A 16,422-nucleotide genomic window follows, 5' to 3' on the forward strand; every position below is an offset into this window, starting at 1 on the left:
GGTACACAGTTCTCTAAAACCCCTTCAGCATGTAATGTTTGTAGACTTTTAGTTGATGGTAGTTGACATGTGTGAGTTGAAACCTTTTTGGAGGTTAGATCTGCATGAGTGTAATAATTACTGATGTGGAGCTTTTATCCATTTTCCTCTTTTTTGAAAGTGAGTGAGTAAAACTTAGCCCTCCATACAATCTCCTTGAAAAATTTGAGAGTTTTGAAACTTTTTGGCCATTCCCTACCTCCGCACAATTTTTTAGGGCAGGTGTCCTTTACAGCCCTGAATCCTTGTGAATGTTAAGTGACCATTAGCTGTGGGTTTAAAGCCGCTCTTGTGGGAAACGGCCACGAGGTGGCAGCATTTCTTCATGTCCAACTCTGGGTTTTTGGGCATCAGAGCTTTCCTGGCAATCGTGTTAGTAAGCTGCGAATTAGAGTGGAATGTGCCAGCGCAAACACCCAAGGGCTTATATCTCCTAAATTGTTGTTTGTTATTTAAATTTAATTTTTTAAATTATCAGAGCAAATTTGATCAAAATGTAGATTCTCCTAGGTGTACAGTTTCTGGTTCATCCTATCAGTGTATCTGTCTATTCCTCTTTGGATCCTTTCCCGTGTATGTTATTATAGAGTGTTGAGTAGACCGCTCTTCGTATTCCCTAGGTATTTTGTGATTATATATTTCCTATGTATTAGTATATGTCTGTTAACCCCCATATCCTAATTCATACAATCCTTACACCTTTCCATTTGGTTAAACATAATTTGGTGTTCTGAATTTATGTGTGTCCTTCTCTTGGGGATTATTTCATGAGTATCAATTTTTAGGTAACACCTATAAGTGACGTCATAGGATGTCGGCCTTTCGGTTGCTTTCTTACTTCAAGTTGGGTGATTATCTCTTGGTCCTTCTATGGTGGTGCCAACGGCACAGTTCTGTGCTTTTTCATGGCTAATATTCCATTGTGTACATGGGCGACTTCTTCTTGGTGCATTTTTCTGTTGATGGACATTTTGGTTTCTTCCAGGTCCTGGCTATGGTACATTTTGCTGCAGTGCGGGATTGCCCGCCTGTGTCTTTTTGATTCTGGTCTACACCAGTGATAGTCCCATGAGTGGGCCTACCACATCACATGGTAGCTCCATTATTACCCTTAAACGCACCTCCATTCTGCTCTCACTACTGGCTCTTACCAGGTTACATCCCACCGGCAGCTAAAGGGTACGCAGTTCTCTAAAACCCCTTCAGCCTTTATTGTTTGTAGACATTTTTTACTGATGATCATTCTGACGGCTGTGAGGTGAACGTTTGTGTACACTGGATTTGCATGGCTTTATTAATTCCTGCTGTTCAGCCTTTTTCCATTCCCGTTTTTTTAAGAAAAAAGAAATAAAGAAAAAGAAACAGAAGACAAATGTGCATAAATTATGCCTCTTGAAACTGTCGGTTTGAAATATGGACGCCTTTTGAATTTTTTGGTCGACATACGACCCCAGGATTGGTTTTCCGGGCAGGTGTGATTTACAGGCCTGCAAGTATTTTGAATATCAACTGACCATTGATGCTGGGATGAAAGCTGCTGTTGTGTGAAACGCCCACAAGGTGGCAGCAGTTCTGCTTTACCAAATCTGGTGACTAGGGCAACAGAGCCTCAATGGAAGTCGTGTTCTAGGTTGTAATTTAGAATGGAATGTGCCAGGAAAAAGCCCCTTAAGTAGATGTCTCCCTACTTCTTGTTCATTTTTTTAAATTTAATTTTTATGTTTACCACAGCAAGTTTGATTACAAAGTTTGGCTTGTTCTAGGTGTGCAAGATGTGGTTCTTTGACACATACACATATGTCTTTTCTTCCTGGAATCCTTTTCCCATGTACGTTATGACAGAACGTTGAGTAGTCTTCTCTTGGTATTCCGTAGGTCTTTGGTGATTATATATTTCCCCTGTGTTTGTATACGTCTGTTAACCCTGATATGCTAATGTATCCAATCCTCACAAATTTCCATTGGGGAACCATAAGTTTGTTTAATGAATCTGTGGTTGGCCTTCTCTGTGGAAATATCTTCACTGGTATGAATTTATAGGTAATACCTATAAGTGATATCATAGGATATGTGTCTTTCTCTTTCTGACATACTACAAGTTGTGTGATTACCTCTAGACTCATCTACGGTGCTGCAAATGGCATCGTGTTCTTTATTTCCTTGGCTAATACTCTGTCTGTACATGTACCAGTTCTTCTTTGTCCACTCATCTGTTGATGGACTTTTTGGTTGCTTCCATGACTTGGCTATTGTAATGCTGCGGCAATGCACATTTGCCTGCCTGTGTCTTTCCAATTCTGTCTTCTTAGGTTATAGGCCCAGGAGTGGGCCTGCTGGATCATATGGTAGCAAAATGTTTACCTTGTAAAGGCACCTCCATTCTGTTCTCATTAGTGGCTCTTACCAGGTCACGTCCCACTTAACGTTGAGGGTATGCACTTCTGCACAACACCTTCAGCATTTATTGTTTGTAGTTTTTTTGCTGAGGTTTATTCTGACTAGTGTGAGCTGGTCCATGTTTGTGGTTGGATTTGCCTGCGTCTCATAATCCATTGAAATTGAGCTTTCTGGCATGTCCTTTTTGTCTTCAAGCTGTGCGTACAGCTCACCTCTTCAAACAGTTTTCTTGAAGTATGTGTGACATTTAGAAAGATTTTGGCCATTACGCCCCTCAAGACGTTTTGAGGGCAGGTTTCATTTACAGCCCTCCAGTACTGGTGCATATGAAGTGACCCTTAGCACAGTTTTTAAAGCTGCTGTTGCAGGTCACGGACAGAGGGTGGCAGCATTTCTGCTTTTCCCAAACTTTTAACTAGGGAAACAGACTACCTTGCAGTGGTATTCCTCGGTTATAAATTAGAGTGGAATGTGCCTGGATAAACCCCGAAAAGCTGATGTTTCTTTACTTATGTTTGTTTTCTACATTGAGTTTATATTTTTTTATTGGAGTCATATTCCATTGTGTACATGGACCACTTTTTCTTTGTGCATTCCTCTGTTGATGGACATTTTCATAGCTTCCAAGTGTTGGCTATGATAAATATTGCTGGAGTGTAGGATTGCCAGTCTGTGTTTTTTTTTTTATTTTTTGCGGTACGTGGGCCACTCACTGCCATGGCTACTCCCATTGCAGAGCACAGGCTCTGGACGCACAGGCCCAGCAGCCATAGCTCACGGGACCAGCCGCTCCACGGCGTGTGTGATTTTCCCGAACCAGGGCATGAACCCGTGTCCCCTTCTTCGGTGGAAGACCGTCAACCACTGTGCCACTCGTGAAGTCCAGCCTGTGTCTTTTTGATTCTCATCCTCTCAGTCGATAGGCCCAGCAGTGGGCATGCTTGATTGAATGGTAGCTCAGTATTTACCTTTTCAAGGCACCTCCTTTGTGTTTTCCTTACTGGCTCTTACCATGTCCCACATTGAACCAAGGCTAGGCATTTCTCCACAACCCCTTCAGCATTTATTGTTTGCAGAATTTTTGCTGATGGCCATTCTGACTGGTGTGAGCTGATAGGACTTTTGTAATTTGGATTTGCATGTCTTTAATTCTTTCTAAGGTTCATTTTCCCACACCTTTTAAAATTTCTGTTAAAGAAAAAATGAAAAAAATGGAGAATACAATTAACGTCCTGAAATTGTCTTCTTGAAAGGTTGCCCTCAAAATTGATGTTTTGGTCAATATTCGCCCCCAGGACTGTTTTTGAGGGCAGGTGTCATTCACAGGCCTGTAATGAGTGTGAATATTTAGTGACCATTAGCACTGCGTTTAAAGCTGCTGTTGTGGTAAACGGCCACTAGGCGGCAGCATTTCTCCATTCCCAAATCTGGTTACTAGGGCAGCAGAGCCCTTCTGGAATCCCTGTTCCTAAGTTGTAAATTGAAATGGAATGTGCCAGGAGAAACCCCCATAAGTTTATGTTACATTATTTCCTGTTTGTTGTTTTAGTTTTTTTTAATTGGGGTAATGATTAGAATATTGTTTGTGCTAGGTGTAGACAATCTGGTTCATTTGTGCATAACATATATATATCTATCTATATCTATATCTATATCTATATCTATATATATTCATGTACAGATCCACTTCCCATGTAAATTATGGCAGAGTGTTCCATAGACCTCCCTTACTATACGGTCGGTCTTTTGATATATGTATTTATTAGGTATTTGTACACGTATGGTAACCCTAATCTCTAATTTTTCCATTCCCCCCACCTTTCCTTTTAGACAAGCATAGTTTGTTTTCTAAGTGTGTGAGTGTCTTTCTCTGTGCAAATAAGTTCATTTGTGTCAGTTGTTCGATAACGCCTATAAGTGATATCATAGGATATGTCTTTTGCTTTCCGACTTACCTCATGTTCTGTGATTATCTCTAGGCTCAACTATGGTGCCTCAAAGAGCAGTGTTTCATTGTTTTTCATGGCTAATATTCTATTGTGTACATGAACCACTTCTTCTTTTTCAACTGATATGGTGATGGACATTTTGGTTGCTTCCGTGTCTTGGCTATTGTGAAAATTCCTGCAGTGCAGCTGTTGAAGCCTGTGCCTTCTCGACTCTGGACTTGTCAGGTGAGAGTCTCAGCGGTGGACCTGCTGAACGGAATGGTGGCTCAATTTTTACTTTTAAACGCAGCTCCTTTCTATTCTCATTATTGGCTGTCACCACTTTACATCTCACCAGCAGCTAGAGGGTACACAGTTCTCTAAAACCCCTTCAGCATGTAATGTTTGTAGACTTTTAGTTGATGGTAGTTGACATGTGTGAGTTGAAACCTTTTTGGAGGTTAGATCTGCATGAGTGTAATAATTACTGATGTGGAGCTTTTATCCATTTTCCTCTTTTTTGAAAGTGAGTGAGTAAAACTTAGCCCTCCATACAATCTCCTTGAAAAATTTGAGAGTTTTGAAACTTTTTGGCCATTCCCTACCTCCGCACAATTTTTTAGGGCAGGTGTCCTTTACAGCCCTGAATCCTTGTGAATGTTAAGTGACCATTAGCTGTGGGTTTAAAGCCGCTCTTGTGGGAAACGGCCACGAGGTGGCAGCATTTCTTCATGTCCAACTCTGGGTTTTTGGGCATCAGAGCTTTCCTGGCAATCGTGTTAGTAAGCTGCGAATTAGAGTGGAATGTGCCAGCGCAAACACCCAAGGGCTTATATCTCCTAAATTGTTGTTTGTTATTTAAATTTAATTTTTTAAATTATCAGAGCAAATTTGATCAAAATGTAGATTCTCCTAGGTGTACAGTTTCTGGTTCATCCTATCAGTGTATCTGTCTATTCCTCTTTGGATCCTTTCCCGTGTATGTTATTATAGAGTGTTGAGTAGACCGCTCTTCGTATTCCCTAGGTATTTTGTGATTATATATTTCCTATGTATTAGTATATGTCTGTTAACCCCCATATCCTAATTCATACAATCCTTACACCTTTCCATTTGGTTAAACATAATTTGGTGTTCTGAATTTATGTGTATCCTTCTCTTGGGGATTATTTCATGAGTATCAATTTTTAGGTAACACCTATAAGTGACGTCATAGGATGTCGGCCTTTCGGTTGCTTTCTTACTTCAAGTTGGGTGATTATCTCTTGGTCCTTCTATGGTGGTGCCAACGGCACAGTTCTGTGCTTTTTCATGGCTAATATTCCATTGTGTACATGGGCGACTTCTTCTTGGTGCATTTTTCTGTTGATGGACATTTTGGTTTCTTCCAGGTCCTGGCTATGGTACATTTTGCTGCAGTGCGGGATTGCCCGCCTGTGTCTTTTTGATTCTGGTCTACACCAGTGATAGTCCCATGAGTGGGCCTACCACATCACATGGTAGCTCCATTATTACCCTTAAACGCACCTCCATTCTGCTCTCACTACTGGCTCTTACCAGGTTACATCCCACCGGCAGCTAAAGGGTACGCAGTTCTCTAAAACCCCTTCAGCCTTTATTGTTTGTAGACATTTTTTACTGATGATCATTCTGACGGCTGTGAGGTGAACGTTTGTGTACACTGGATTTGCATGGCTTTATTAATTCCTGCTGTTCAGCCTTTTTCCATTCCCGTTTTTTTAAGAAAAAAGAAATAAAGAAAAAGAAACAGAAGACAAATGTGCATAAATTATGCCTCTTGAAACTGTCGGTTTGAAATATGGACGCCTTTTGAATTTTTTGGTCGACATACGACCCCAGGATTGGTTTTCCGGGCAGGTGTGATTTACAGGCCTGCAAGTATTTTGAATATCAACTGACCATTGATGCTGGGATGAAAGCTGCTGTTGTGTGAAACGCCCACAAGGTGGCAGCAGTTCTGCTTTACCAAATCTGGTGACTAGGGCAACAGAGCCTCAATGGAAGTCGTGTTCTAGGTTGTAATTTAGAATGGAATGTGCCAGGAAAAAGCCCCTTAAGTAGATGTCTCCCTACTTCTTGTTCATTTTTTTAAATTTAATTTTTATGTTTACCACAGCAAGTTTGATTACAAAGTTTGGCTTGTTCTAGGTGTGCAAGATGTGGTTCTTTGACACATACACATATGTCTTTTCTTCCTGGAATCCTTTTCCCATGTACGTTATGACAGAACGTTGAGTAGTCTTCTCTTGGTATTCCGTAGGTCTTTGGTGATTATATATTTCCCCTGTGTTTGTATACGTCTGTTAACCCTGATATGCTAATGTATCCAATCCTCACAAATTTCCATTGGGGAACCATAAGTTTGTTTAATGAATCTGTGGTTGGCCTTCTCTGTGGAAATATCTTCACTGGTATGAATTTATAGGTAATACCTATAAGTGATATCATAGGATATGTGTCTTTCTCTTTCTGACATACTACAAGTTGTGTGATTACCTCTAGACTCATCTACGGTGCTGCAAATGGCATCGTGTTCTTTATTTCCTTGGCTAATACTCTGTCTGTACATGTACCAGTTCTTCTTTGTCCACTCATCTGTTGATGGACTTTTTGGTTGCTTCCATGACTTGGCTATTGTAATGCTGCGGCAATGCACATTTGCCTGCCTGTGTCTTTCCAATTCTGTCTTCTTAGGTTATAGGCCCAGGAGTGGGCCTGCTGGATCATATGGTAGCAAAATGTTTACCTTGTAAAGGCACCTCCATTCTGTTCTCATTAGTGGCTCTTACCAGGTCACGTCCCACTTAACGTTGAGGGTATGCACTTCTGCACAACACCTTCAGCATTTATTGTTTGTAGTTTTTTTGCTGAGGTTTATTCTGACTAGTGTGAGCTGGTCCATGTTTGTGGTTGGATTTGCCTGCGTCTCATAATCCATTGAAATTGAGCTTTCTGGCATGTCCTTTTTGTCTTCAAGCTGTGCGTACAGCTCACCTCTTCAAACAGTTTTCTTGAAGTATGTGTGACATTTAGAAAGATTTTGGCCATTACGCCCCTCAAGACGTTTTGAGGGCAGGTTTCATTTACAGCCCTCCAGTACTGGTGCATATGAAGTGACCCTTAGCACAGTTTTTAAAGCTGCTGTTGCAGGTCACGGACAGAGGGTGGCAGCATTTCTGCTTTTCCCAAACTTTTAACTAGGGAAACAGACTACCTTGCAGTGGTATTCCTCGGTTATAAATTAGAGTGGAATGTGCCTGGATAAACCCCGAAAAGCTGATGTTTCTTTACTTATGTTTGTTTTCTACATTGAGTTTATATTTTTTTATTGGAGTCATATTCCATTGTGTACATGGACCACTTTTTCTTTGTGCATTCCTCTGTTGATGGACATTTTCATAGCTTCCAAGTGTTGGCTATGATAAATATTGCTGGAGTGTAGGATTGCCAGTCTGTGTTTTTTTTTTTATTTTTTGCGGTACGTGGGCCACTCACTGCCATGGCTACTCCCATTGCAGAGCACAGGCTCTGGACGCACAGGCCCAGCAGCCATAGCTCACGGGACCAGCCGCTCCACGGCGTGTGTGATTTTCCCGAACCAGGGCATGAACCCGTGTCCCCTTCTTCGGTGGAAGACCGTCAACCACTGTGCCACTCGTGAAGTCCAGCCTGTGTCTTTTTGATTCTCATCCTCTCAGTCGATAGGCCCAGCAGTGGGCATGCTTGATTGAATGGTAGCTCAGTATTTACCTTTTCAAGGCACCTCCTTTGTGTTTTCCTTACTGGCTCTTACCATGTCCCACATTGAACCAAGGCTAGGCATTTCTCCACAACCCCTTCAGCATTTATTGTTTGCAGAATTTTTGCTGATGGCCATTCTGACTGGTGTGAGCTGATAGGACTTTTGTAATTTGGATTTGCATGTCTTTAATTCTTTCTAAGGTTCATTTTCCCACACCTTTTAAAATTTCTGTTAAAGAAAAAATGAAAAAAATGGAGAATACAATTAACGTCCTGAAATTGTCTTCTTGAAAGGTTGCCCTCAAAATTGATGTTTTGGTCAATATTCGCCCCCAGGACTGTTTTTGAGGGCAGGTGTCATTCACAGGCCTGTAATGAGTGTGAATATTTAGTGACCATTAGCACTGCGTTTAAAGCTGCTGTTGTGGTAAACGGCCACTAGGCGGCAGCATTTCTCCATTCCCAAATCTGGTTACTAGGGCAGCAGAGCCCTTCTGGAATCCCTGTTCCTAAGTTGTAAATTGAAATGGAATGTGCCAGGAGAAACCCCCATAAGTTTATGTTACATTATTTCCTGTTTGTTGTTTTAGTTTTTTTTAATTGGGGTAATGATTAGAATATTGTTTGTGCTAGGTGTAGACAATCTGGTTCATTTGTGCATAACATATATATATCTATCTATATCTATATCTATATCTATATCTATATATATTCATGTACAGATCCACTTCCCATGTAAATTATGGCAGAGTGTTCCATAGACCTCCCTTACTATACGGTCGGTCTTTTGATATATGTATTTATTAGGTATTTGTACACGTATGGTAACCCTAATCTCTAATTTTTCCATTCCCCCCACCTTTCCTTTTAGACAAGCATAGTTTGTTTTCTAAGTGTGTGAGTGTCTTTCTCTGTGCAAATAAGTTCATTTGTGTCAGTTGTTCGATAACGCCTATAAGTGATATCATAGGATATGTCTTTTGCTTTCCGACTTACCTCATGTTCTGTGATTATCTCTAGGCTCAACTATGGTGCCTCAAAGAGCAGTGTTTCATTGTTTTTCATGGCTAATATTCTATTGTGTACATGAACCACTTCTTCTTTTTCAACTGATATGGTGATGGACATTTTGGTTGCTTCCGTGTCTTGGCTATTGTGAAAATTCCTGCAGTGCAGCTGTTGAAGCCTGTGCCTTCTCGACTCTGGACTTGTCAGGTGAGAGTCTCAGCGGTGGACCTGCTGAACGGAATGGTGGCTCAATTTTTACTTTTAAACGCAGCTCCTTTCTATTCTCATTATTGGCTGTCACCACTTTACATCTCACCAGCAGCTAGAGGGTACACAGTTCTCTAAAACCCCTTCAGCATGTAATGTTTGTAGACTTTTAGTTGATGGTAGTTGACATGTGTGAGTTGAAACCTTTTTGGAGGTTAGATCTGCATGAGTGTAATAATTACTGATGTGGAGCTTTTATCCATTTTCCTCTTTTTTGAAAGTGAGTGAGTAAAACTTAGCCCTCCATACAATCTCCTTGAAAAATTTGAGAGTTTTGAAACTTTTTGGCCATTCCCTACCTCCGCACAATTTTTTAGGGCAGGTGTCCTTTACAGCCCTGAATCCTTGTGAATGTTAAGTGACCATTAGCTGTGGGTTTAAAGCCGCTCTTGTGGGAAACGGCCACGAGGTGGCAGCATTTCTTCATGTCCAACTCTGGGTTTTTGGGCATCAGAGCTTTCCTGGCAATCGTGTTAGTAAGCTGCGAATTAGAGTGGAATGTGCCAGCGCAAACACCCAAGGGCTTATATCTCCTAAATTGTTGTTTGTTATTTAAATTTAATTTTTTAAATTATCAGAGCAAATTTGATCAAAATGTAGATTCTCCTAGGTGTACAGTTTCTGGTTCATCCTATCAGTGTATCTGTCTATTCCTCTTTGGATCCTTTCCCGTGTATGTTATTATAGAGTGTTGAGTAGACCGCTCTTCGTATTCCCTAGGTATTTTGTGATTATATATTTCCTATGTATTAGTATATGTCTGTTAACCCCCATATCCTAATTCATACAATCCTTACACCTTTCCATTTGGTTAAACATAATTTGGTGTTCTGAATTTATGTGTATCCTTCTCTTGGGGATTATTTCATGAGTATCAATTTTTAGGTAACACCTATAAGTGACGTCATAGGATGTCGGCCTTTCGGTTGCTTTCTTACTTCAAGTTGGGTGATTATCTCTTGGTCCTTCTATGGTGGTGCCAACGGCACAGTTCTGTGCTTTTTCATGGCTAATATTCCATTGTGTACATGGGCGACTTCTTCTTGGTGCATTTTTCTGTTGATGGACATTTTGGTTTCTTCCAGGTCCTGGCTATGGTACATTTTGCTGCAGTGCGGGATTGCCCGCCTGTGTCTTTTTGATTCTGGTCTACACCAGTGATAGTCCCATGAGTGGGCCTACCACATCACATGGTAGCTCCATTATTACCCTTAAACGCACCTCCATTCTGCTCTCACTACTGGCTCTTACCAGGTTACATCCCACCGGCAGCTAAAGGGTACGCAGTTCTCTAAAACCCCTTCAGCCTTTATTGTTTGTAGACATTTTTTACTGATGATCATTCTGACGGCTGTGAGGTGAACGTTTGTGTACACTGGATTTGCATGGCTTTATTAATTCCTGCTGTTCAGCCTTTTTCCATTCCCGTTTTTTTAAGAAAAAAGAAATAAAGAAAAAGAAACAGAAGACAAATGTGCATAAATTATGCCTCTTGAAACTGTCGGTTTGAAATATGGACGCCTTTTGAATTTTTTGGTCGACATACGACCCCAGGATTGGTTTTCCGGGCAGGTGTGATTTACAGGCCTGCAAGTATTTTGAATATCAACTGACCATTGATGCTGGGATGAAAGCTGCTGTTGTGTGAAACGCCCACAAGGTGGCAGCAGTTCTGCTTTACCAAATCTGGTGACTAGGGCAACAGAGCCTCAATGGAAGTCGTGTTCTAGGTTGTAATTTAGAATGGAATGTGCCAGGAAAAAGCCCCTTAAGTAGATGTCTCCCTACTTCTTGTTCATTTTTTTAAATTTAATTTTTATGTTTACCACAGCAAGTTTGATTACAAAGTTTGGCTTGTTCTAGGTGTGCAAGATGTGGTTCTTTGACACATACACATATGTCTTTTCTTCCTGGAATCCTTTTCCCATGTACGTTATGACAGAACGTTGAGTAGTCTTCTCTTGGTATTCCGTAGGTCTTTGGTGATTATATATTTCCCCTGTGTTTGTATACGTCTGTTAACCCTGATATGCTAATGTATCCAATCCTCACAAATTTCCATTGGGGAACCATAAGTTTGTTTAATGAATCTGTGGTTGGCCTTCTCTGTGGAAATATCTTCACTGGTATGAATTTATAGGTAATACCTATAAGTGATATCATAGGATATGTGTCTTTCTCTTTCTGACATACTACAAGTTGTGTGATTACCTCTAGACTCATCTACGGTGCTGCAAATGGCATCGTGTTCTTTATTTCCTTGGCTAATACTCTGTCTGTACATGTACCAGTTCTTCTTTGTCCACTCATCTGTTGATGGACTTTTTGGTTGCTTCCATGACTTGGCTATTGTAATGCTGCGGCAATGCACATTTGCCTGCCTGTGTCTTTCCAATTCTGTCTTCTTAGGTTATAGGCCCAGGAGTGGGCCTGCTGGATCATATGGTAGCAAAATGTTTACCTTGTAAAGGCACCTCCATTCTGTTCTCATTAGTGGCTCTTACCAGGTCACGTCCCACTTAACGTTGAGGGTATGCACTTCTGCACAACACCTTCAGCATTTATTGTTTGTAGTTTTTTTGCTGAGGTTTATTCTGACTAGTGTGAGCTGGTCCATGTTTGTGGTTGGATTTGCCTGCGTCTCATAATCCATTGAAATTGAGCTTTCTGGCATGTCCTTTTTGTCTTCAAGCTGTGCGTACAGCTCACCTCTTCAAACAGTTTTCTTGAAGTATGTGTGACATTTAGAAAGATTTTGGCCATTACGCCCCTCAAGACGTTTTGAGGGCAGGTTTCATTTACAGCCCTCCAGTACTGGTGCATATGAAGTGACCCTTAGCACAGTTTTTAAAGCTGCTGTTGCAGGTCACGGACAGAGGGTGGCAGCATTTCTGCTTTTCCCAAACTTTTAACTAGGGAAACAGACTACCTTGCAGTGGTATTCCTCGGTTATAAATTAGAGTGGAATGTGCCTGGATAAACCCCGAAAAGCTGATGTTTCTTTACTTATGTTTGTTTTCTACATTGAGTTTATATTTTTTTATTGGAGTCATATTCCATTGTGTACATGGACCACTTTTTCTTTGTGCATTCCTCTGTTGATGGACATTTTCATAGCTTCCAAGTGTTGGCTATGATAAATATTGCTGGAGTGTAGGATTGCCAGTCTGTGTTTTTTTTTTATTTTTTGCGGTACGTGGGCCACTCACTGCCATGGCTACTCCCATTGCAGAGCACAGGCTCTGGACGCACAGGCCCAGCAGCCATAGCTCACGGGACCAGCCGCTCCACGGCGTGTGTGATTTTCCCGAACCAGGGCATGAACCCGTGTCCCCTTCTTTGGTGGAAGACCGTCAACCACTGTGCCACTCGTGAAGTCCAGCCTGTGTCTTTTTGATTCTCATCCTCTCAGTCGATAGGCCCAGCAGTGGGCATGCTTGATTGAATGGTAGCTCAGTATTTACCTTTTCAAGGCACCTCCTTTGTGTTTTCCTTACTGGCTCTTACCATGTCCCACATTGAACCAAGGCTAGGCATTTCTCCACAACCCCTTCAGCATTTATTGTTTGCAGAATTTTTGCTGATGGCCATTCTGACTGGTGTGAGCTGATAGGACTTTTGTAATTTGGATTTGCATGTCTTTAATTCTTTCTAAGGTTCATTTTCCCACACCTTTTAAAATTTCTGTTAAAGAAAAAATGAAAAAAATGGAGAATACAATTAACGTCCTGAAATTGTCTTCTTGAAAGGTTGCCCTCAAAATTGATGTTTTGGTCAATATTCGCCCCCAGGACTGTTTTTGAGGGCAGGTGTCATTCACAGGCCTGTAATGAGTGTGAATATTTAGTGACCATTAGCACTGCGTTTAAAGCTGCTGTTGTGGTAAACGGCCACTAGGCGGCAGCATTTCTCCATTCCCAAATCTGGTTACTAGGGCAGCAGAGCCCTTCTGGAATCCCTGTTCCTAAGTTGTAAATTGAAATGGAATGTGCCAGGAGAAACCCCCATAAGTTTATGTTACATTATTTCCTGTTTGTTGTTTTAGTTTTTTTTAATTGGGGTAATGATTAGAATATTGTTTGTGCTAGGTGTAGACAATCTGGTTCATTTGTGCATAACATATATATATCTATCTATATCTATATCTATATCTATATCTATATATATTCATGTACAGATCCACTTCCCATGTAAATTATGGCAGAGTGTTCCATAGACCTCCCTTACTATACGGTCGGTCTTTTGATATATGTATTTATTAGGTATTTGTACACGTATGGTAACCCTAATCTCTAATTTTTCCATTCCCCCCACCTTTCCTTTTAGACAAGCATAGTTTGTTTTCTAAGTGTGTGAGTGTCTTTCTCTGTGCAAATAAGTTCATTTGTGTCAGTTGTTCGATAACGCCTATAAGTGATATCATAGGATATGTCTTTTGCTTTCCGACTTACCTCATGTTCTGTGATTATCTCTAGGCTCAACTATGGTGCCTCAAAGAGCAGTGTTTCATTGTTTTTCATGGCTAATATTCTATTGTGTACATGAACCACTTCTTCTTTTTCAACTGATATGGTGATGGACATTTTGGTTGCTTCCGTGTCTTGGCTATTGTGAAAATTCCTGCAGTGCAGCTGTTGAAGCCTGTGCCTTCTCGACTCTGGACTTGTCAGGTGAGAGTCTCAGCGGTGGACCTGCTGAACGGAATGGTGGCTCAATTTTTACTTTTAAACGCAGCTCCTTTCTATTCTCATTATTGGCTGTCACCACTTTACATCTCACCAGCAGCTAGAGGGTACACAGTTCTCTAAAACCCCTTCAGCATGTAATGTTTGTAGACTTTTAGTTGATGGTAGTTGACATGTGTGAGTTGAAACCTTTTTGGAGGTTAGATCTGCATGAGTGTAATAATTACTGATGTGGAGCTTTTATCCATTTTCCTCTTTTTTGAAAGTGAGTGAGTAAAACTTAGCCCTCCATACAATCTCCTTGAAAAATTTGAGAGTTTTGAAACTTTTTGGCCATTCCCTACCTCCGCACAATTTTTTAGGGCAGGTGTCCTTTACAGCCCTGAATCCTTGTGAATGTTAAGTGACCATTAGCTGTGGGTTTAAAGCCGCTCTTGTGGGAAACGGCCACGAGGTGGCAGCATTTCTTCATGTCCAACTCTGGGTTTTTGGGCATCAGAGCTTTCCTGGCAATCGTGTTAGTAAGCTGCGAATTAGAGTGGAATGTGCCAGCGCAAACACCCAAGGGCTTATATCTCCTAAATTGTTGTTTGTTATTTAAATTTAATTTTTTAAATTATCAGAGCAAATTTGATCAAAATGTAGATTCTCCTAGGTGTACAGTTTCTGGTTCATCCTATCAGTGTATCTGTCTATTCCTCTTTGGATCCTTTCCCGTGTATGTTATTATAGAGTGTTGAGTAGACCGCTCTTCGTATTCCCTAGGTATTTTGTGATTATATATTTCCTATGTATTAGTATATGTCTGTTAACCCCCATATCCTAATTCATACAATCCTTACACCTTTCCATTTGGTTAAACATAATTTGGTGTTCTGAATTTATGTGTGTCCTTCTCTTGGGGATTATTTCATGAGTATCAATTTTTAGGTAACACCTATAAGTGACGTCATAGGATGTCGGCCTTTCGGTTGCTTTCTTACTTCAAGTTGGGTGATTATCTCTTGGTCCTTCTATGGTGGTGCCAACGGCACAGTTCTGTGCTTTTTCATGGCTAATATTCCATTGTGTACATGGGCGACTTCTTCTTGGTGCATTTTTCTGTTGATGGACATTTTGGTTTCTTCCAGGTCCTGGCTATGGTACATTTTGCTGCAGTGCGGGATTGCCCGCCTGTGTCTTTTTGATTCTGGTCTACACCAGTGATAGTCCCATGAGTGGGCCTACCACATCACATGGTAGCTCCATTATTACCCTTAAACGCACCTCCATTCTGCTCTCACTACTGGCTCTTACCAGGTTACATCCCACCGGCAGCTAAAGGGTACGCAGTTCTCTAAAACCCCTTCAGCCTTTATTGTTTGTAGACATTTTTTACTGATGATCATTCTGACGGCTGTGAGGTGAACGTTTGTGTACACTGGATTTGCATGGCTTTATTAATTCCTGCTGTTCAGCCTTTTTCCATTCCCGTTTTTTTAAGAAAAAAGAAATAAAGAAAAAGAAACAGAAGACAAATGTGCATAAATTATGCCTCTTGAAACTGTCGGTTTGAAATATGGACGCCTTTTGAATTTTTTGGTCGACATACGACCCCAGGATTGGTTTTCCGGGCAGGTGTGATTTACAGGCCTGCAAGTATTTTGAATATCAACTGACCATTGATGCTGGGATGAAAGCTGCTGTTGTGTGAAACGCCCACAAGGTGGCAGCAGTTCTGCTTTACCAAATCTGGTGACTAGGGCAACAGAGCCTCAATGGAAGTCGTGTTCTAGGTTGTAATTTAGAATGGAATGTGCCAGGAAAAAGCCCCTTAAGTAGATGTCTCCCTACTTCTTGTTCATTTTTTTAAATTTAATTTTTATGTTTACCACAGCAAGTTTGATTACAAAGTTTGGCTTGTTCTAGGTGTGCAAGATGTGGTTCTTTGACACATACACATATGTCTTTTCTTCCTGGAATCCTTTTCCCATGTACGTTATGACAGAACGTTGAGTAGTCTTCTCTTGGTATTCCGTAGGTCTTTGGTGATTATATATTTCCCCTGTGTTTGTATACGTCTGTTAACCCTGATATGCTAATGTATCCAATCCTCACAAATTTCCATTGGGGAACCATAAGTTTGTTTAATGAATCTGTGGTTGGCCTTCTCTGTGGAAATATCTTCACTGGTATGAATTTATAGGTAATACCTATAAGTGATATCATAGGATATGTGTCTTTCTCTTTCTGACATACTACAAGTTGTGTGATTACCTCTAGACTCATCTACGGTGCTGCAAATGGCATCGTGTTCTTTATTTCCTTGGCTAATACTCTGTCTGTACATGTACCAG

This window comes from Mesoplodon mirus (assembly GCF_964341445.2).
Source record: "Mesoplodon mirus genome assembly, chromosome: X".
NCBI lineage: Eukaryota > Metazoa > Chordata > Mammalia > Artiodactyla > Ziphiidae > Mesoplodon > Mesoplodon mirus.